This window comes from Jaculus jaculus, chromosome 18 (assembly GCF_020740685.1).
Source record: "Jaculus jaculus isolate mJacJac1 chromosome 18, mJacJac1.mat.Y.cur, whole genome shotgun sequence".
NCBI classification, from domain to species: Eukaryota; Metazoa; Chordata; class Mammalia; order Rodentia; family Dipodidae; genus Jaculus; species Jaculus jaculus.
Genome location: NC_059119.1, coordinates 33,623,380 through 33,644,156, shown reverse-complemented (window position 1 = coordinate 33,644,156; position 20,777 = coordinate 33,623,380). Strand labels below are relative to the sequence as shown.

Below are 20,777 nucleotides of genomic sequence, written 5' to 3'. Positions count from 1 at the left end.
ATAGGGGGGCGGGCACCTGGCCAAGAGATCTTGAGGCTCCCAAATCTGAAGACAACAGAACATGGGGCTAACAACATGGGAAATGTGTGAAAAGTGAAGAAAGAACCCTCAGATACGCCTTGAAACAGGAGTATTCAAGATGACCTCCTTTGGTGGGAATTCTAGAGCCGACTCAGTGGGGTTATTTTACGCCAGAACCATGGGCAGGCTCCATGGCGCCATTTCTCCCAAGTTCACATAAACACACATATACTAAAATTGGAATGATACAGAGATTAGCATGGGCCTCTGTGCAAGGATGACTCGCAAATTCATTCCATTAAAAAAAAAAAAGTGAAAAACACTTTCTGCCAAACTACCCCCCCATGTATGTGCGTGCGTGTGTGTAACAAAAGGAACTAAAATGGAAATAATGGAAGACTTTCTAATCAGAGATAGGTAGCCAAGAGTTACAGATTTCATTCCCTGAGGAAATGCTAAAAAACAAAAGTGTTTATAATTTTTTTTTTATTTATTAGAGAGAGAGAGAATGGATGTGCCATGGCCTCTGGCCACTGCAAACGAACTCCAGACGCGTGCGCCAACATGTGCATCTGGCTTACGTGGGTCCTGGGGAATCAACCTGGGTCCTTGGGCTTCTCAGGCAAGCACCTTAGCTGTTAAGCCACCTTTCCAATTCTACTTAAAAAAATTTTTTTTTTTTTTTATCTACTTGAGAGAGAGCTCCTAGATTCTGCTTTCCACGTGCTTGTGGCTCTACTCCAATCTTTCTCTAAAAACCTCAAGTTTTCTTAAAAGGAATCTTATAAACCATGCGATGTTTCCACATGAGAGTGTGTTTCCTCTTGTTTATGGCTCTGCCTCAGCTTCCCTTCCCAGACCCCAATCTCTCTTAAATAAACCTCACAATTTGTGATTTCCCACTGTTTCAGTCAGGTTCACTTTGCTGGCAAGGACAAAAAAAAAAAAAAAAAAAAAAAGGTTTATTTTGGCTTATGGACTCCAGGGGAAGCTCCATGATGGCAGGGAAAATGATGGCATGAGCAGAGGGTGGACATCACCTTTTAGCCAACATCAGCTAGACAATAGCAACAGGAGAGTGTGCCAAATACTGGCAAGGGGACACTGGCCATAATACCCATAAGCCCGCCCCCCAACAATACACTGTTTTCAGAAGGTGTTAATTCCCAAATCTCCATCAGCTGGGAGCCTAACATTCAGAACACCTAAGTTTATGGAGGACACCTGAATCAAACCCCAAATAAACTTAATAATTCATAATTTATCCTTAAGTCCATCTTTATTAATTCTTTAAAAAATTTTTTTAAATTTATTTACTGGAGAGAGACAGAGGGGCAGATAGAGAGAATGGGCATGCCAGGGCCTCTGGCCTCTGCAAACGAACTCCAGACACATGTGCCACCTTGTGGATTTGGTTTACGTGGGTCCTGGGAGATCGAACCTAGATCTTTAGGCTTTGTAGGCAAGCACTTTAACAGCTAAGTGTATTAACTCTTTTTGTCTCTTCACCCCTATTAACTCTTTTTAAAAATTTTTACTTTTACTTATTTATTTGAGAGAGGGAAAGATGCAGAATGAGAGAGAGAGAATGGAAGCGCCAGGGCTTCTAGCTATGCAAATGAACTCCAGACATATGTCCCACCTTGTGCATCAGCCTTATGTGGGTTCTGGGGAATCGAACTGAGGTCCTTTGGCTTTGCAGGCAAGCATGTTAACTGCTAAGCCATCTCTCCATCCCCTTAACCCAAAACTCAAAGCTTAGAAATTCTGGGGACTCCTCCTGAACCCCAAAAGCCTGTATCGGGAGGATTACCATGAGTTTGAGGCCAGTCTGGCACTACTGAATGAGTTTCAGGTCAGCCTGGGCTACAGTGAGTACAAATTGAGCTAGGCCTAGTGGCACATGCCTTTAATCCCAGCATTCAGGAGGCCAGGATAGGAGGATTACTGGGATTTCATGACTAGCCTGAGACTCCATAGTGAATTTCAGGTCAGCCTAGGCTAGAGCGAGACCCTACCTCGAAAAACCAGAAAAAAAAGAAGAAGATTGAAAGAAAGAAAGTACAAATTGATCACGTCTTAGTTGAGGAAAACCACAAATACAGAGGGTATGACTTGATCATTGACTTGAGTTGTTTGGTCCTTTGCATATCCAGAAATTCACCTTTCTTCCTAATGTTGATGTTGGTCTTTCATGAACCTGCCTAGAATTAAAAAATGGAGGAGTCCTTTCATTCTTTCTTTCTTTCTTTTTTATTTGTTTGTTTTTCAAGGTAGAGTTTCACTCTAGCTCAGGCTGACCTGGACTTCACTTTGTAGTCTCAGGGTGGCCTTGAACTCACGGTGATCCTCCTACCTCTGCCTCTCAAGTGCTGGGATTAAAAGCATGTGCCACCACGCCCAACTTCTTTCTTTTTGTTTAAGTCTGATTTTTATCATCTTTTTTTAAAATATGTTTTTAATTATTTTGTTGTTTATTTTTATTTATTTACTTGAGAGTGACAGAGAGAGGAAGAGGCAGATAGGGAAAGAATGGGCACGCCAGGGCCTCCAGCCACTGCAGACAAACTCCAGATGCATGCGCCCCCTTGTGCATCTGGCTGATGAGGATCCTGGGGAATTGAACCGAGGTCCTTTGGCTTCACAGGCAAGCACTTAACCACTAAGCCATTCCTCCAGCCCTGATTTTTATCATCTTAATGGGACCAATACCTTATGAACTTCAAAAGGGCAAAGAAAATGAAAGGAAGCAGGCGTATCCCAGGGGCCCTCTGAAGATTGGATAGGGAGCCAAGTTCCTGAGAGGCCTACTCTCCCCCCAGCCCCTTGCCAGCTGGGCCACTGGCCTTCACCCAGGGCAGCCACCCATCAAGGGTTGAGCCAAGTCATCACAGGGTGGGGGGTAGCAGGACGGTTACCATTGTGCTGGGAGACATAAGCAGTTCTTTTGGACTGTCCCGGGTAACAAAGCTTACACACAGCCTTGTTTATCTGGGAACCTCAGCCTTCCAGTTCTACACAATTGATTTACAAATTTTCTTCCTGAGCACAATGGCCATTCAGAGGTTGGGGATGTTCTGTCCATGAGCTCAGGCTGGGAACTCACAGTTCTTAGGAAGGGGGGGGTGAGTGGGGTGCCAGGCCTGCAAAGCGAGCCTATGCTTGGATATGCAGGTCCAAATGTTTGCAAAAAAAAAAAAAAAAAAAAGTGTGAGAATGCACATGTTACTAGTTCTAACCAGCTCCAGAACACTCTTGTGCATGGGTCTGTCACATGTCCTGATAGTGTGTCCCCTAACCTTTGCTCAAGATATTGGGTAATTGTCCTCAGCCGAGTTCACAGCCATCCACGTACTGTCAGATATTATCCAGACCAAGAAATGTCCAAGACTCACTCCCAGGTAGAGCAATCACCCTGTGGCTGCTTCTATCTTTTGGCAGTACCCCGTAGCCTCACAAGTAAAAACAGATAGCAAAGAGGAAAAGCAGTTTCCATGCGAGGCGCTGAGACAAAATGCCCCTTTAGAATTGGAACATGCTGGGCGTGGTAGCACACGCCTTTAATCCTAGCACTTGGGAAGCAAAGGTAGGAGGAAGCTGTGAGTTTGAGGCCAGCCTGAGACTACATGGTGAGTTCCAGGTCAACCTGGGCTGTAGTGAGACCCTGGGCGGGGGGGCGGGAGGGAGAAGATGGGAAGATGGCTCAGTGGGTAAAGACACTTGCAGCCAGGTTCAATTTCCTAGCCACCCACGTAAAGCAGGATGGGCATTCATTTAAGTGGCAAGAGATGTTGGTATGTCTATACACACACAGATGTATAAGTACATAAAGGTTGTTTTTTTTAAAAAAGAGTCGAGTGTGGTGGCGCACACCTTTAATCCCAGCACTCGGGAGGCAGAGGTAAGAGGATTGCCATGAGCTGGAGGCCAGCCTGAGACTATAGAGTGAATGCCAGGTCAGCCTGAGCTAGAGTGAGATCCTACCTCAATAAAACAAAAACAAGGGCTGGAGAGATGGCTTAGCAGTTAAGCACTTGCCTGTGAAGCCTAAGGACCCCGGTTCAAGGCTTGCTTCCCCAGGACCCACTTTAGCCAGATGCACAAGGGGGCGCACGCGTCTGGAGTTCGTTTGCAGTGGCTGGAGACCCTGGCGCGCCCATTCTCTCTCTCTCTCTCTATCTGCCTCTTTCTCTGTCTGTCACTTTCAAATAAATAAATAAATAAAAATACAAAAGGAATAAAAAGGGGCTGGAGAAATGGCTCAGTGGTTAGAGGCACTTGCTTGAAAAGCCTGTCAGCCTGGGTTCGAGTCCCCAGTGCCCATGTACCAGACGCACAAAATGGCAAAAAAAGGCACTCCCTCTGCCTCTCAATCTCTCTCTCTCTCTCACACACACACATTTTTTTTTTGTTTTTGAGAAAAAACAAAAAAGCATTTTTAAAATACTTTATTTATTTGAGAGAGAGAGAAAGAAGGAGGGAGAGAGCAAGAGAGAGAGAATGGGCATGCCAGGGCCTCTAGGTACTGCAAAGGAACCCAGACACATGAGCCACATCTGCATCTGTCTTAGGTGGGGTACTGGGGAATTGAACCTGGGTCCTTAGGCTTCAGCGGCTTTAACCTCCAAGTCATCTTTCCAGCTCCCCCTTTTTTTTGGTTTTCAAGGAATTCCTGGAATTCACTATGTTGTCTCAGGATGACCTCGAATTCGTGGCAGTCCTACCTCTGTCTCCCAAGTGCTAGATTAAAGCTGTGAACCACAACAATCTGCAAAGATATTCTTCTATGAGGGTGGGGAGAGAGGGAGACAGAATTGATGCACCAGGGCCTGCAGCCGCTGCAATCAAAGTCCAGATGCGTGTGCCATCCTGCATGCACATGCAATGTGCCATCCTGCATGCACGTGCAATGTGCCATCCTGCATGCACGTGCAATGTGCCATCCTGCATGCATGTGCAACCGTGTGCACGTGTCACCTGTGCGTCTTGCTTACGTGGGATCTGGGGAGTTGAATGTGGGTCCTTAGGCTTTGCAGGAAAGCACCTTAACCACTAAGCAATCTCTCCAGCCCCTGGCAAAAAAACATTTTTAAGGAGCTAGACAGATGGCTCAGAGGTTAAGGCACTTTCTACAAAGCCTAACAATCTAGGTTTGATTCCCCAGCACCCATGTAAAGCCAGATGCACAAAGTGACAAATGCATCTGGAGTATGTTTGCAGTTGATAGAGGCTCTGACATGCCTAGATTCGCTCTCTCTTTTGCTTTCCTTGCAAATAAATAAAATAAAGAAATATTTATTTATTTTGGCTTTTCTTTTTTTTAATTTTGTTTTATTCTTATTTATTTATTTATTTGACAGAGAAAGAGGTAGGGGGAGAGAGAGAGAATGAATGGGCATGCCAGAGATTCCAGGCACTGCAAACGAACTCCAGACGCGTATGCCCCCTTGTGCATCTGGCTAACGTGGGTCCTGGGGAATCGAACCTGGGTCCTTCGGCTTTGCAGGTAAACCCCTTAACTGCTAAGCCATCCCTCCAGCCCTATTTTGGTTTTTCAAGGTAACGTTTTGCTCTAGTCCAAACTGACCTTGAATTCATTATGTAGTCTCAGGTGGCCTTGAACTCTCATGAGGATTAAGGGTGTGCACCACCACACCAGGCAAAATAAAAAATATCTAAAAAAGGGTCTCACTCTAGCCCAGGATGACCTGGAATTCACTGTGTAGTCTCAGGGGGGCCTTGAACTAACAGTAATCCTCCTACCTCTGCCTCCCAAGTGCTGGGAACAAAGGTGTGCGCCACCACGCCCAGCTCATAGTTTTTAAAAAAGGAAGAAGAACTGCTAAGCCGTCTGTCCATCCCTTTTTATTTTTTAAATTGGAAGGCCACCTTTTACCTGGTTCCTTGTCTGAGAAAATAGTACAGGAAGAGCTGGAAGAAATGGCTTAGCAGCTAAGGCATTTGCTTGCAAAGCCAAAGGACCCAGGTTCAATTCATCAGGACCCACGTAAGCCAGATGCACAAGGGGGCGCATGCTTCTGGAGTTCATTTGCAGTGGCTGGAGGCCCCGGCGCACCCATTCTCTCTCTCCGTCAAATAAATGAAATAATTTTTTTTAAAAAAAAGAAAGAAAATAGTACAGGAAGCCTAGCATGGTGGTGTGTACCTGTCATGTCAGGGCATGAGCATTGTTTTAAGTCTGAGGCAGTCTGAGCTACATAGCTAGCCTTTGTCTCACCAATAACTACCAAAATAAATAAATGAATAAATAAATAAATAAAAGTAAGAACAGGCCTCAGGAGACCCAGGGGAGAAATGGAAGGGGTGAATGATTATCTGGGCAGGATGGTCTTTCATTTCCCCAGCCTTTGAATATCTCTTTTCCCCGCAACCTTGGCAACTACATGCCAAAGGAATGCTTCCATTAATCTCAGCACTTGAGAGGCAGAGAGGCAGGAGATTGGAAGGGCAAGTTCAAGGACAGACTGTCTCAAAAAACAAACAACAACTCTGGGAAAAAAAAAAAAAAAGAAATTACAAAAGAAGCAATGGGTGGTGCCAGGGTGCCCGGTCCACTGCGTGGCCTCCAAGGCCACAGTCCAGACTGGGGCAGGGTACGTTAGGAACACGGGCTCAAAGCCGGGCGTGGCGGTACACGTCTTGAATAGCACTCGGGAGGCAGAGGTCAGAGGATCGCCGAGAATTCGAAGCCACCCTGAGACTCCATAGTGAATTCCAGGTCAGCCTGAGCTAGAGTGAGATCCTATCTCAGAAAAGCAAAAAAAAAAGAACACTAGCTCGGGTCTAGTGTCCTGGCACGTGCCTGTAGACACAGCACTCAGGAAGCTGAGCTGGGAGAATTTTAAGTTTGATGCCAGCCTGGACTGCATAGCAATAACTTGTATGAAAAAAGGAGAAGTTGGGCTGATGTTTCAGGCCTTTAATTCCAGCACCAGGGAGGCTGAGGTACGAGGATCACTATGAGTTCAAAGCCAGCCTGGAACTAGAGTTCGAGATCCGCCTGGGCTAGAGTGAGACCCTGCCGCAATAAGACCAACAATAGGACTGGAGAGATGGCTTAGTGGTTAAGGTGCTTGCCTGTGAAGCCTGAGGACCCAAGTTCAATTCCTCAGAACCCATGTAAGCTAGATGCATGTGGTGGTGCATATGTCTGGAGTTCATTTGCAATGACTAGAGTCCCTGGTGAACCCATTGTTTTTTTTCTCTCTCTCACACACACATAATAAAATAAAAATAAAATATTTTTTAAAAATTGTCTCTGGTGCTTGCTTCGGCAGCACATATACTAAAATTGGAACGATACAGAGAAGATTAGCATGGCCCCTGCGCAAGGATGACACGCAAATTCGTGAAGCGTTCCATATTTAAAAAAAAAATTGTCTCTGTCTGCCTCTCTCTCATATAAATAAATAAAATCTTTGGGGCTGGAGAGATGGCTTAGCAGTTAAGCGCTTGCTTGTGAAGCCTAAGGATGCTGGTTCGAGGCTCAATTCCCCAGGACCCACATGAGCCAGATGCACAAGGGGACACGCACATCTGGAGTTCATTCTCAGTGGCTGGAGGCCCTGGAACACCTATTGCCCATTTTCTCTCTTTCTGTCTGCCTCTTTCTCTCTCTCATATAAATAAATTAAAAAAAAAAAAAAAACACAGCCAGGTACAAGCCTTTAATCCCAGCACTAGGAAGGCAGAAGTAGAAAGATTGCCATAAGTTTGAGGCCACTCTGAGACTACAGAGTGAATTTCAGGTCAGCCTGGGCTAGAGTGAGACCCTAACTTGAAAAAAACAAAAACAAAAACAACAACAAGAAAAAAACTGGGGCCTGGAGAGATGGCTTATCAGTTAAGGTGCTGCTTGCAAAGCCTAACAACCCGGTACCTACATAAAGCCAGATGCACAAAAAGCAAAAAGTGGGGCACGTGCCGTTTGTGGTGGCACATACCTTTAATTCCAGCACTCGGGAGGCAGAGGTAGGAGGATTGTGGTGAGTTCAAGGCCACCCTGAGACTATATAGTGAATTCCAGGTCAGCCTGAGCTGGAGTGAGACCCTACCTCAAAAAACCAAGATAAGGGCTGGAGAGATGGCTTAGCAGTTAAGGCGCTTGCCTGCAAAGCCAAAGACCTACCTCCTCCCACTGTTCGATTCCCCAGGACCCTCGTTAGCCAAATGCACAAAGGGGTGCATGCGTGTGGAGTTCGTTCGCAGTGGATGGAGGCCCTCCTGCTCTCTCTCTCTCTCTCTTGGCCTCTTTCTCTCAAGTAAATAAATAAAAATAAAAATAAACCAAAATAATAGATTAATTAATTAATTAATTAATTAAAAATAAGATAAAGGAAGTGAATGAGGATTTGTGTGGCTGTGTGGTAGAGGGCATGCTTATTTATTTGATCCCAGGTCATTCCCAAAACTGCAAAAGAAAGAAATGAAAGGAAGAAAGGAGGGAGAGAGAGAAGGCAGAAAAGAGAGAGAAAGACAGTATGAGAGGAGTGGGTAGTTCAGGGTGACTGGGCGGCTGAAAGTAACAAGTAGAAATGTCTTTGGGCCTATCCTTGCAGTCTTCTTATCTCTTCCCTAGATTTGTTTTTCCACAAACAATCTGAGCCCCTCCTGGAAAGGAGCTCCCCTTTCCTAGAATTTAAATCTAATCCTGACGTTATGGTTGGTCAAGTTCAGTCCCCAGTTCAGCGTCACGGCTGGCCTCTTCCGGAGCCAGCCCCCAGCCTGGATCATTGAACTCTCACTGTGTCCCCCTGAGCTGGAAGGCAGGCCCACCAACATAAGGTTATAAATACATTTACCAGCGGAGGGCAAACCTCTCTGGGCTGGTTTCTGAACTTTGGGGTTCTGGTAAGCTTATCTCACCTAGGCCCGGTTAGGCCGAGAAGAGAGGAGATTCCCCCCGCCCCACAACTTGCTCCCACATGGGCTTTCTCGCCCTTCCTGCTCTCCACATAGAAGTTCTCTGTACTTTCTTTCCTTTCCTCTCTAAATCTCTTTTCACCATTTATTTTAGGCCCACATGGGCTCTCTGACCATGTGTGTGTATTCATTTTCCTTCCCTTGGTTTTGTACTTTCCTAAGTAAATATAACAATAATTATATTTCTCAGTCTTTTTAAAATTTTTTTTAAATTAATTAATTATTTATTTATTTGAGAGCAACAGACACAGAGAGAAAGACAGATAAGAGGGAGAGAGAGAGAATGGGCGCGCCAGGGCTTCCAGCCTCTGCAAACGAACTCCAGATGCATGCGCCCCCCCTGTGCATCTGGCTAATGTGGGTCCTGGGGAATCCAGCCTCGAACCAGGGTCCTTAGGCTTCACAGGCAAGCGCTTAACCGCTAAGCCATCTCTCCAGCCCTTGGTTTGGTTTTTTGAGGTAGGGTCTTGCTCTAGTCCAGGCTGACCTGGGATTCACTATGGAGGCTCAGGGTGGGTGGTCTTTGAACTCACAGGGCTCCTGAGCCTCCCAAGTGTTGGGATTAACAGTGTGTGCCCACACACCCAGCTTTTCTCAGTCTTCTTTTATCCAATTCTTTGGTTAAAAGTACACAAGAACTGCTGGGCATGGTGGCGCATGCCTTTAATCCCAGAACTTGGGAGGCAGAGGTAGGAGGATCGCCGTGAGTTTGAGGCCACCCCGAGACTCCATAGGTCAGCCTGAACCAGCGTGAAACCCTACCTTGAAAAACTAAAAAAAAATGTAGGGTTTGGGGTTCAAAGACTCTTTTCCTGAACAACTAATACCCCGTATCAAGTAAGCCCAGAAGAGCAAACAAAGCTAAGCACTTAACAGGTCAGGGTTGCCTCCCAGTTGCAAAACCTGTCTCTTGGGTGATTAGTGCACAGTGCAGCAGGCAAAAGGGCCCAGTTGAGTAACAAAAAAACTAGCAGTAATTGTGAAGGTGCTTTGAAGAAGTTATGCTGAGTGAGGAGAGGACAGTACTCTGTAGCTCTTTTGTCAGGTAGACAATCAGAGATAATTCAGAAAGAGTAATGAGAAGTCACATTCAGAGACAGGAAGAAGTAGCATGGTGTCTTGCCATGGGCTGAGAACAGTCAGTATGTAATGGATACAGAGCTGAGGTGGGGGAGAAGAAAGTCCTGAAGGTAGACCATGGCCCCACACTGGTGTGCATGTACGGGGTCTCCCATGTTGTTTTCCTGTGCGTGCGTGCGTGCGTGTGTGTGTGTGTGTGTGTGTGTGTGTGTGTGTCAGTCTCGCTGACCCGCGACCTGCCAGATTCTCCTGGCTGTGCCTCTTCCCATTGTCACGGGTGCCCGGGGAATCTCAGATGAGTGTGCCACTTTTGGGTTTTGGCTTTTAGTGGGTACAGGGGAACCAGGCAGGCGGGCTCGCAACGTCTTTGTAACATCCTGTGAATAATACATGCTGAAAAAAAAAATCAGCTCAAGCCAGTTGTGGTGACACCTATCTGGAATGTCAACACCCTGGCGGCTGAAACAGGAGAATGGAAACAGCCTGTGCTGCGGAGCCAGACACTGATTTCAACAAACCCAAGCGAACAATTTGAGAACAACACCCCTCCTTCCACTGCACCCAGAGCTGGCCCTTGCTAAGAATGGGACGGTGGTGCTTCATTGCATTCTGACTTTTTTAGAAATATATATATATTAAATTTTTATTTATTTATTTGAGAGAGAGAGAGAGAGAATGGGGGCATCAGGGCCTCCAGTTACACTGCAAAGGAACTCCAGACACATGCGCCACCTTGTGCATCTGGCTTACATGGGTCCTGGAGAATCCAACTGCGGTCCTTTGGCTTTGCAGGCAAGTACAACCTTTCAGCCATCCCTCCAGCCCGCATTTTGACTTTTTAAGCAAAACCCTGCCCAAAATCTCCTTCCAGAGACAGCCTGACTAGAGACCTAGGGATCAAAGTCTTTGGAGTTTGAGCAGCGCTGAGGCAGAGGGAAAACTGTTATCTTGAAGAGCCAAGTACAGATCTGTAACTCTCTGTAGTCATGACCCGGTCCCCACTGGCTGCAGCTCACATTGGCCCAGTTGACTCCAGACGTACATTCGAATTGCTTTTGAAACAGTCTGGGTATGAGCCAAGGTGTCCCATGACCAAGTCACCCTACTTGTTCACCAGTGAGTGAGTCCCAAAGGGAACAGTTCTCTGGACCCAACAATGGCCCCACTAGGGGCTGAGTGAGTGATCTGGAAGGATAAATATGGGACTCAGATGGAAGGAAACATTGAACCTCACTACTGATTAGAAAGCCTACCTTTAAAATTCCTAATTCAAGCCAGGCATGGTGGCGCACGCCTTTAATCCCAACACTTGGAAGGCAGAGGTAGGAGGGATCACCATGAGTTCAAGGCCACCTTGAGACTACACAGTGAATTCCAGGTCAGCCTGGACTAGAGTGAGACCCTACCTCCAAAAACAAAAATAAAATAAAATAAAATTCCTAATCCAGCCAGGCATGGTGGCACATGCCTTTAATGCCAGTACTTGGGAGGCAGAGGTAGGAGGATCGCTGTCAGTTTAAGGCCACCCTGAGACTACACAGTGAATTTCAGGTCAGCCCCCCCTCCCCAAATAAATAAAAATGGGAGAGGAGCCGGGCATGGTGGCTGTGAGTTCGAGGCCACCCTGAAGCTACATAGTAAATTCCAGGTCAGCCTGGACCAGAGTGAGACCCCCACCTCAAAAAAACAAAAATAAATAAGTAAATATAAAAATAAAAATGAAAAAGGAGAGGGGTCAGAAGGTTGAGTTGGTAAAGAGCTTGCTGTACAAATTTGAGAACCTGCGTTTGGATCCCCAGCAAACACATAACAGTTGGGCTCAGCAGCGTGCATTTGCAATCCTCGCACCAGGGAGGAGATGAGAGAATGCCAGGGGCATTCTGGCTAAGCTGTAGTCTAATTGCTGAGATATAGGTTCAGTAGGAGACCCTATGTCACAAAATAAGGTGGAGAGCAAGTGAGTAAGCCCCTGACCTCTGGCTTGAACACACATCTGTGTCCACACACACACATACATCCCACACGCATGCCGGAAGTTAATGAATAATGCAGGGCATAGTGGCTCACACCTTTAACCCCAGCACTGAGGAGAGGCAGAGGCAGTAGGAGCACCGTGAGTTCGAATCCAGCTAGAGACTATGTAGTGAATTCCAGGCCATTCTGGGCTAGAGTGAGAGCCTATCTCAAAAACAAATAAATACAGTACTGCACTATCTCTATCACACCTTCCAAGGCTCAGGGTCCATTGCGGAAGAGGTGGTGGAAAGAACGTAAGAGCCAAAGGAAGGGTAGGACCCCTTACAACGTGCTTCCCCCAGACACAAAATGGCCTGGATATCCATGACCTCACAGTGCCTGACACTACCTACACAAGACCATCATAAGAGGAGGAAGAGATCATGACATCAAAATAAAAGAGAGACTGATTGAGATGGGGAGGGGATATGATGGAAAGTGGAGTTTCAAAGTGGGGGGAGGGAGGGCATTACCATGGGGTATTTTTTATAACTATGGAAGTTGTTAATAAAAATTTAAAAAAAAACACATAAATACAGAATAGCCAACTGATCAGCTGGGCTCAGCAACCTTGGCTTTTAGAGTTAACTTACATATATACATGGGTTCTTTTTTCAAGGTAGGGTCTCACTGTAGCCCAGGTTGACCTGGAATTCACTACATAGTCTCTAGCTGGATTCAAACTCAAGGCAATCCTCCTACCTCTACCTCCCGAGTGTTGTGATTAAAGGTGTGTGCCATGATGCCTGGCTTCTTCTTGTTGCTGTTTTTTTTTTTTTTTTTAAAGTGTATTTTTATTTATTTATTTGGGAGAGAGAGAGAGGAAGGGAAGAAGGAAGAAAGGGAGAGAGAATGATCATGCCTGGGCCTTCTATGGCTACAAAGGAAATCCAGACACATGGGCCACTCTGTGCATCTGACTTTATATGGGCTACTGGGGCCTTCAGGCTTTCTAAGAAAATGCCTTTCACCACTAGAACATCTCTTCAGCCCTGTTTTGGTTTGCTTTCTTTTTGGTTTTTCGAGATAGGGAGGTAGGGTCTCGCTCTAGCCCAGGCTGACCTGAAATTCAGGGTGGACTTGAACTCATAGCGATCCTCCTACCTCTACCTCCCAAGTGCTGACACTAAAGGCATGCGCCACCAGGCCTGGCTTGTTTTGCTTTTTATGTTTGTTTGTTTGTTTTGTGGTAGAGTCTCAAACTAGCCCAAGTTGACCTGTAACTCACCATGTAGTCCAAGGGTGGGCTCGAACTCATAGCGACCTTCCTTCCTCTCTGTTGAGGAGCAGCCCTCAACAAGGTAGCATAGCCAACTGAGAGTCAGGCATGGTTGCACACACCTTTAATCCCAGCACTCACTCGAGAGGCAGAAGCAGGAATATCGCTGTGAGTTCGAGCCCAGCCTGAGCCTACCTAATTGAATTCCAGGTCAGCCTGGGCTGCTCATTCATTCAACTTTTCTTTTGTTTGTTGTTCATCATTTATTTATTTGAGAGTGACAGACAGAGCAAGAAAGGCAGGTAGAGAGAGAGAGAAAATGGGCGTGCCAGGGCCTCCAGCCACTGCAAATGAACTCCAGACGCATGCGCCCCCTTGTACATCTGGCTAAAGTGGGTCCTGGGGAATCAACCCTCAAACCGGGGTCCTGGCTTCACAGGCAAGCGCTTAACCGCTAAGCCATCTCTCCAGTCCTCATTCAACTTTTTATTTGTTTACTTGTTTTGAGACAGAGAGGTGGCTGTTATGAACCCAGGCTGGCCTTGAACTCCTGATCTTCCTACTTCATCCTCCTGAGGGCTGGGATTATAGTCTTCTACCTTCACACTTGGCTTGGTTCAGTGTGTGTGTGTGTGTGTGTGTGTGTGTGTGTGTGTGTGTGTGTGTGAGAGAGAGAGAGAGAGAGAGAGAGAGAGATTGAGAGAGAGAAAGAGAGACCACAGGTTAACCTTAAGCTTGTGGCAGTATTCCTGCCTCTTCCTCCCAAGTGCTGGAATTCTGTGTGTACATCATCATTTGCAGCCTCATTCAGTTTATTTATTTTTGAAACAGGGTCTATGTATCCCAAACTGGCTCTGTAGCTGAGGTTGACCTTGAACTTCTGATCCTTTTGCTTCCACCTCCAGGGTACTCATGTGTGGGTTTGTTTTTCGGATCTGGGTTTTATGAGGTGCCAAGGAACAAACCCAGGGCTTCACACATGCTAGGCAAGCGCTCTGTCAATGAAGTCACATCCTCAGCCTATCACTCACTCAGCTGTGAGGGCTTCAAAGAAGGGATATGTCATCACGGTGTTCACCATGATCAGCAATGCTTCATCTGCCTGATCATAATAATTAGTACCTGGAGAGAGAGAAATTTACTACATGCTCAGAGTTATTTATAAACATGAACTCACGTCGTCACAACCCCATGACCTAATACTGTTGCTTATCCCTACGTTATAGATGAGGAAACTAAGGCACAAGGCAAAATGACTGTTTAAGATCACATACTTATTAATTCGAAGAGCCAGAATTCAGGCACAGTGAGGGTGGCTCTAACCCTCAAGATTATGAATGAAAAAAATAATAATAAATAGGTATTAAAAAAAAAAAGCCAAGTGTGGTGACGCACGCCTTTAATCTCAGCACTTGGGAGGCAGAGGTAGGAGGATCGTGGAGAGTTCGAGGCCACCCTAAGACTATGTAGTGAATTCCAGGTCAGCCTGGGCTAGTGCGAGACCCTACTTCAAAAAAAAAAAAAAAAAAAGACCGATTTTATTTTATTTTCTATTTCAAGATGAGGTTTTGCTCATGTCAATCCTTCCAACTTGGCTTCCTGAATGCTGGAATTAAAGGTGTGCACTGCCATGCCTGGCCTCAACCACACAATACTCCTACTTTAGTAGTGAGATTACAGGTGTGAGCCACCACATCCAGCTCAATTTTAATATTTCTTTTTTTCGGGGGGGGGGGTAAGGTCTCACTCTAGCCCAGGCTGTCCTGAAATTCACCATGTAGTCTTAGGCTAGCCTTGAACTCACAGTGATCCTCCTACTTCTGTCTCCCAAGTGCTGGGATTAAAATCATACTCCACCACGCCCAGCAATTTCAGTAATTCTAATGCACGTGTGTATGTGTATGTGTGGATGCTCGTGTGTGGGTGTGCATGCGTGTGGTGGCCAGAGGATGATCTTGGATCTTATCCTTAGGAATACTGTTTACCTTTAGTTTAGTTTTGTCTTCTTTTTGCTTTTCTGGTCTCACTCAGGTTGGCCTTGAACTCATGGTGATCTTCTTACCTCAGCCTCCCAAGGGCTGGGATTATAGTCATGAGCCACATGAGCCACCATATCTAGCCTTTTTTTTTTTTTTTTTTTTGAGTCAGGATTTTACTATAGCTCAGGCTGGCCTAGAACTCATCTTCTGACTCAGCCTACCAGGTGCTGGGATGGATATATATATATTTAGAGGTGGACACTGACTCCAATTAGGTTTAGAGGAAAGGATATTGTCTTCAGAGGGACAGATTTTATTGTATGCAAATCATCCCTCAATGAAGCTTTTTTTTTTTTTTTCTTCAGTTTTTCAAGGTAGGGTGTCACTCTAGCCCAGGTTGACCTGCATTCTCAGGGTGGCCTTGAAGTCATGGTGATCCTCCTACCTCTCCTTCCCAAGTGCCATGATTAAAGGTGTGTACCACCATGCCCAGCTTTTTCAACAAAGCTATGTCGTCTCAGGGTGGCCTTGAACTTACAGCAATCCTCTTATCTCTGCTTCCCAAATGATGGAACTAAAGGCCTGTGCCACCATGCCTGGCTTATTTATTGATTGATTTTGAGGCAGGGTCTCACTCTAGCCCAGGCTAGCTTCAAACTCATGGTAATCCTCCTACCTCAGCCTCCTGATTACTGGGTTTAAAGGCATGCATCACCATGTCAGGCAAAGCTGATTCTTGTTGTTGTTGTTGTTGTTTTTGTTTTTTGAGGTAGGGTTCCACTCTAGTCCAGACTATGTTGTCTCAGAATGGCCTTGAACTCACAGTGATCCTCTTAATCTCTGCCTTCCAAGTGCTGGGATTAGAGGCATGTGCAACCGCCCAGCACAAAGCTGAGTTTTGTAATATATAAAAGTTCAGGGCCTAGAGAGATGGCTCAGCTGTTAAAGGCATGGTATTCAATTTCCCAGTACCCATGTAAAGCCAGATGCATGAAGTGGCACATGTGTCTGAAGTTCATTTGCAGCAACAGCAAACCCTGGCACTCCCATATTCACCTTCTCTCCCTCTCTCTCAAATAAATAAATATTGGGCTGGAGAAAGGGTGTAGCAGTTAAGGCACATGCCTGCAAAAACAAAGGGCCCAGATTCGATTCTCCAGGACCCACATAAACTACATGCACAAGATGGTGCATGAGTCGTCTGGAGTTCATTTACAGCAGCTGGAGGCCCTGGCGTGCCTATTCTCTCTATCTGCCTCTCTTGCTCTCTCAAATAAATAAGTAAAAAATAAATATTTAAAATAAATAAATAAATATTAAAAAAAAAAACTCAGGCCTGGTATGGTGGCACCATGCCTTTAATCTCAGAACTCAGGAGGATGAGGTAGGAGGACCACTGTGAGTTTGAGGCCAGCCTGAGACTCCATAGTGAATTCCAGGTCAGCCTGGGCTAGAGAAAGACCCTAGCTTGAAAAAAACACCAACCCCCTCCCCCCCGCAAAAAACAAAAAAAAACCAAAACGTGGGGGCCTGGGGAGCAGGGAGAAGAGAGGGCTCAATGGTTAAGGCACTTGCCTGCAAAACCCAATGACGGAGATTTGATTCCCCAGTACCCACTTAAAGCCAGATGCACAAAGTAATGTGTACATCTAGAGTTCATTTGCAGTGGCTAGAGGACCTGGTATGCCCATTCTCCCTCTCAATCTCTGCTTGGAAATAAATAATAACAAAAATTAATTTTTTGGTTTATTTGAGAGCGACAGATAGAGAGAGAAAGAGGGAGAGAGAGAAAGAGAGAGAGAGAGAGAGAGAGAGAGAGAGAGAGAGAGAGAGAGAGGACCCACCACCACTGCAAATGAACTCCAGACATGAGCACCCCCTTGTGCATCTGGCTTACGTGGGTCCTGGGGAACCGATCCTCGAACCAGGGTCCTTAAGCTTCACAGGCAAGCGCTTAACCACTAAGCCATCTCTCCAGCCCCCCCAAACTTTTTTTTTAAAGTTCAGAGAAAAGCCGGGCGTGGTGGCGCACGCCTTTTAACCCCAGCACTCAGGAGGCAAGAGGTTGGAGGATTGCTGTGAGTTCAAGGCCACCCTGACACTACATGGTGAATTTCAGGTCAGCCTGGGCTAGCATAAGAGCCCCTACCCAAACCAGAAAAAAAAGACCATATGTTTGGGCTGGGGCTGTAGCTGGAAGGTTGAGTACTTGCTCAGCACACGCGAGACCCTGGGGTTGATCTCTTGCATTGCAGAAACACAGAACAGCCAAGCCCTGTGTATTCACAGACAGACAGTGTTCCCCGGGCACACCGGGACGGGTCATCCAGCAGCAGCAGCAGCAGCAAATGGTGTTCTCTCTCACACATCTTCCCCAGGGCTATGTTACCCGACCTGTGCTTGAGGAACTGCTAATGTAATTTATCTAATTATGAGTGTTTACATGACTCTTTTATTCTCAGTTCCCAATGCTGCTGCAACTCCACACAAATGGGAATTTGGCGTGTGATGACATTTCTACAACTGTTGGAGGCGTACCGCTTTGTCAACTTTCACATCCAAGATGAACGCACTTTTGAGCAGTATAGATATTTCACATCAGTGATTTGTTTAACTGCAGGTAAGAAAGGATAAAGAATACAGGACAATTTTGCTGGGCTCAGTGGCGCATGCCTTTAATCCCAGCAATTTGGGAGGCAGAGGTAGGAGGATCGCTGTGAACTCAAGGCCAGCCTGAGACTTACATAGTGAATTCCAGGTCAGTCTGGGCTAGAGTGAGACCCTACCTCGAAAAACCAAAATAAATAAATTAATTAATTAAAGTTAAAATTAAAATTAAAAAAGAATACAATTTTATGTCTAGAATATAGATTCTAGGGGCTGGAGGGATGGCTTAGTTGTTAAGGCATTTGCCTGCAAAGCTAAAGGACCGAGGTTCGATTCCCCAATACCCATATTAGCCAGATGCACAAGGGGCACACGCTTCTGGAGTTCGTTTGCAGTGGCTGGAGGCCCTGTTGTGCCCATTCTCTCTCTTTCTCTCTCCCTCTTTCTCTGTCAAATAAATAAATTAATTAAAATAAAAAATATTTTTAGAATATAGATTCTAGGGCTGGAGAGATGGCTTAGTGGTTATGGCACTTGTCTGCAAAGCTTAAGGACCCAAGTTTTATTCCCCAGGACCTATGTAAGCCACATGCACAAGGTGGCACATGCATCTGGAGTTGGTTTGCAGCGGCTGGAGGCCCTGGTGTGCCCATTCCTTCTCTCTAGCTGCCTCTTCTTCCCTCTCAAATAAATAAATAAATAATTTAAAAAATAGAATATAGATTCTAGATATTTTCAAACCAGCTAACTCCGTGGCAAACAAATTAGTTGGCACGATTTGACTTTTCTGCCAATCACGGGGGAGGACCAATTTGATAATTCTTTTTCACTTCTTTGTGTGTGTAAATGGTATGTGCATATGTGTGCAAACGTGCATGGTAAATGTGCAGAGGCCAGAGGAAAACATCAAAATGTCTTTCCATGTCATTCACCCACACATTTCACTGAACCTGAAGTTGCCTTTTTTAAAATTGGTCAGACTAGCTGACCAGCTCCGGAAATTTTCCGGCCTCCACTCCCCACAGGACGGGGTTTACAGGAGCCTATGGCCATGCCCAACTGTCTCCACGTGTGCTGGGGATCAAACTCAGGGTGAGTCAGGCCCTCTTAGATCCTTATGCCTGCAAAGCAAGTGCTCTTACCTGCAGAGCCATCTCCCCATCCCCAATCTTCTTTTTTATTTTCTTTTAAGCTCCTTAAGAGGACTTTTTTTAAAAAAATTTTGTTTATTTTTATTTATTTGAGAGGGACAGAGGGTGAAAGAGGCAGGCAGAGAGAGAATGGGCGCGCCAGGGCCTCCAGCCACTGCAAATGAACTCCAGACCCGTGTGCCCTCTTGTGCATCTGGCTAATGTGGGTCCTGGGGAATCGAGCCTCGACAGGGGTCCTTAGGCTTCACAGGCAAGAGCCTAACTGCTAAGCCATCTCTCCAGCCCCAATCTTCTTTCCTTCCTTCCTTTCTTTTGCTAATTTATTTATTTGCAAACAGAGAGATAGAAAGAAGAAAGACAGACAGAATGGGCATGACAGGGAACTCCAGATGTATGCACGACTTTATGCATCTGGCTTTATGTGGGTACTGGGGAAACGAATCTCCTGGATCCTTAAATTTTGCAGGCAAGTGCCTTGACCATTGAGCCATCTTTCCAACCCAGTAATATTTATTTATTTTTAAAAAATATTTTATTTGGGCTGGAGAGGTGGCTTAGCGGTTAAGCGCTTGCCTGTGAAACCTAAGGACCATGGTTAGAGGCTAGATTCCCCAGGACCCACATTAGCCAGATGCACAAGGGGGCGCATGCGTCTGGAGTTCATTTGCAGTGCCTGGAGGTCCTGGCACGCCTATTCTCTCTCTCTTTCTGCTTCTTTCTCTCTGTCTGTTGCTCTCAAATAAATAAAAAAAAATTTAAAAATATTTTATTTATTTAATATTCAAGAGAGACAGAATGGGCATGCCAGGGCCTCCAGCCACTGCAAATGAACTCCAGATGTCAAGCGCTACCTTGTGCATCTGGCTTACGTGGGTTGTGGGGAACTGAATGGAGGTCCTTTGGCTTTGCAGGCAAACGCTTTATCTGCTAATCCATCTCTCCAGTCCCCTAATCTTTATTTATTTATTTTTAATTTTTTATTTAGTTATTTGAGAGAGGGCGAAAGAGACAGAGACAGAGAGTGGATGTGTCAGGGCCTCCAACCACTGCAAATGAACTCCAAACCCATGTACCACCTTGTGCATCTGGCTTACCTGGGTCCTGGGGAATTGAACCTGTGTCCTTTGGCTTTGCAGACAAGCATCTCAAGCATCTTAACCACTAAGCCATCTCTCTAGCCCTCTTTCTTTATTGCTATCTTTTCTTTTTTATTTTATTTTATTTTGAAACAGGGTCTCATGTATCCCAGGCTGCCTCAAAGTCTGAGGACAACATGAACTTCCCATCCTTCTGCTGCTTCCTCCCTAGTGCTCTGATTATAGGGTTATGTAACCACACCAGTTTTGGGATGAACTCTTAGCTTCTTGCAGGCTCGGCAAGCCCTCTACCAACTGAGTCCATCTCTAATCTCTTTTTGATATGTCTTATGCTTTCTTTTCTTTTTCTTTTTCTTTTTTCCAGGTAGGGTCTTGCTGTAGTCCATTGCTGACCTGGAATCTCTACTATGTAGTGTCAGAGTGGCCTTGAATTCACAGTGATCCTCCTACCTCTGCCTCCCAAACTCTGAGATTAAAGGTGTGCGCCACCATGCCCAGTTCTGTCTTATTATTTTATTGTCTATTTTTTATGTTGTCCAGGCTTTACACTCAGTTCTAATACTCATAATTATGATTTTTTCTTCAGAGTGTTGAAGATCAAACCTAGAGGCTTACATGTGCCAGGCAAGTGATATACCATTGAGTCTAATTATATTTTATTTTC

The 20,777-nt window shown here is 45.6% G+C and overlaps 2 non-coding genes across 2 annotated transcripts; both read left to right on the top strand.

Moving 5' to 3' along the window:
* Positions 1-231: 231 nt before the first annotated feature.
* Positions 232-333, top strand: LOC123455880. The gene has a single exon (XR_006634187.1). It is a non-coding gene; the product is annotated as a U6 spliceosomal RNA (small nuclear RNA).
* Positions 334-7,303: 6,970 nt separating this feature from the next.
* Positions 7,304-7,410, top strand: LOC123455920. The gene has a single exon (XR_006634217.1). It is a non-coding gene; the product is annotated as a U6 spliceosomal RNA (small nuclear RNA).
* Positions 7,411-20,777: the final 13,367 nt, after the last annotated feature.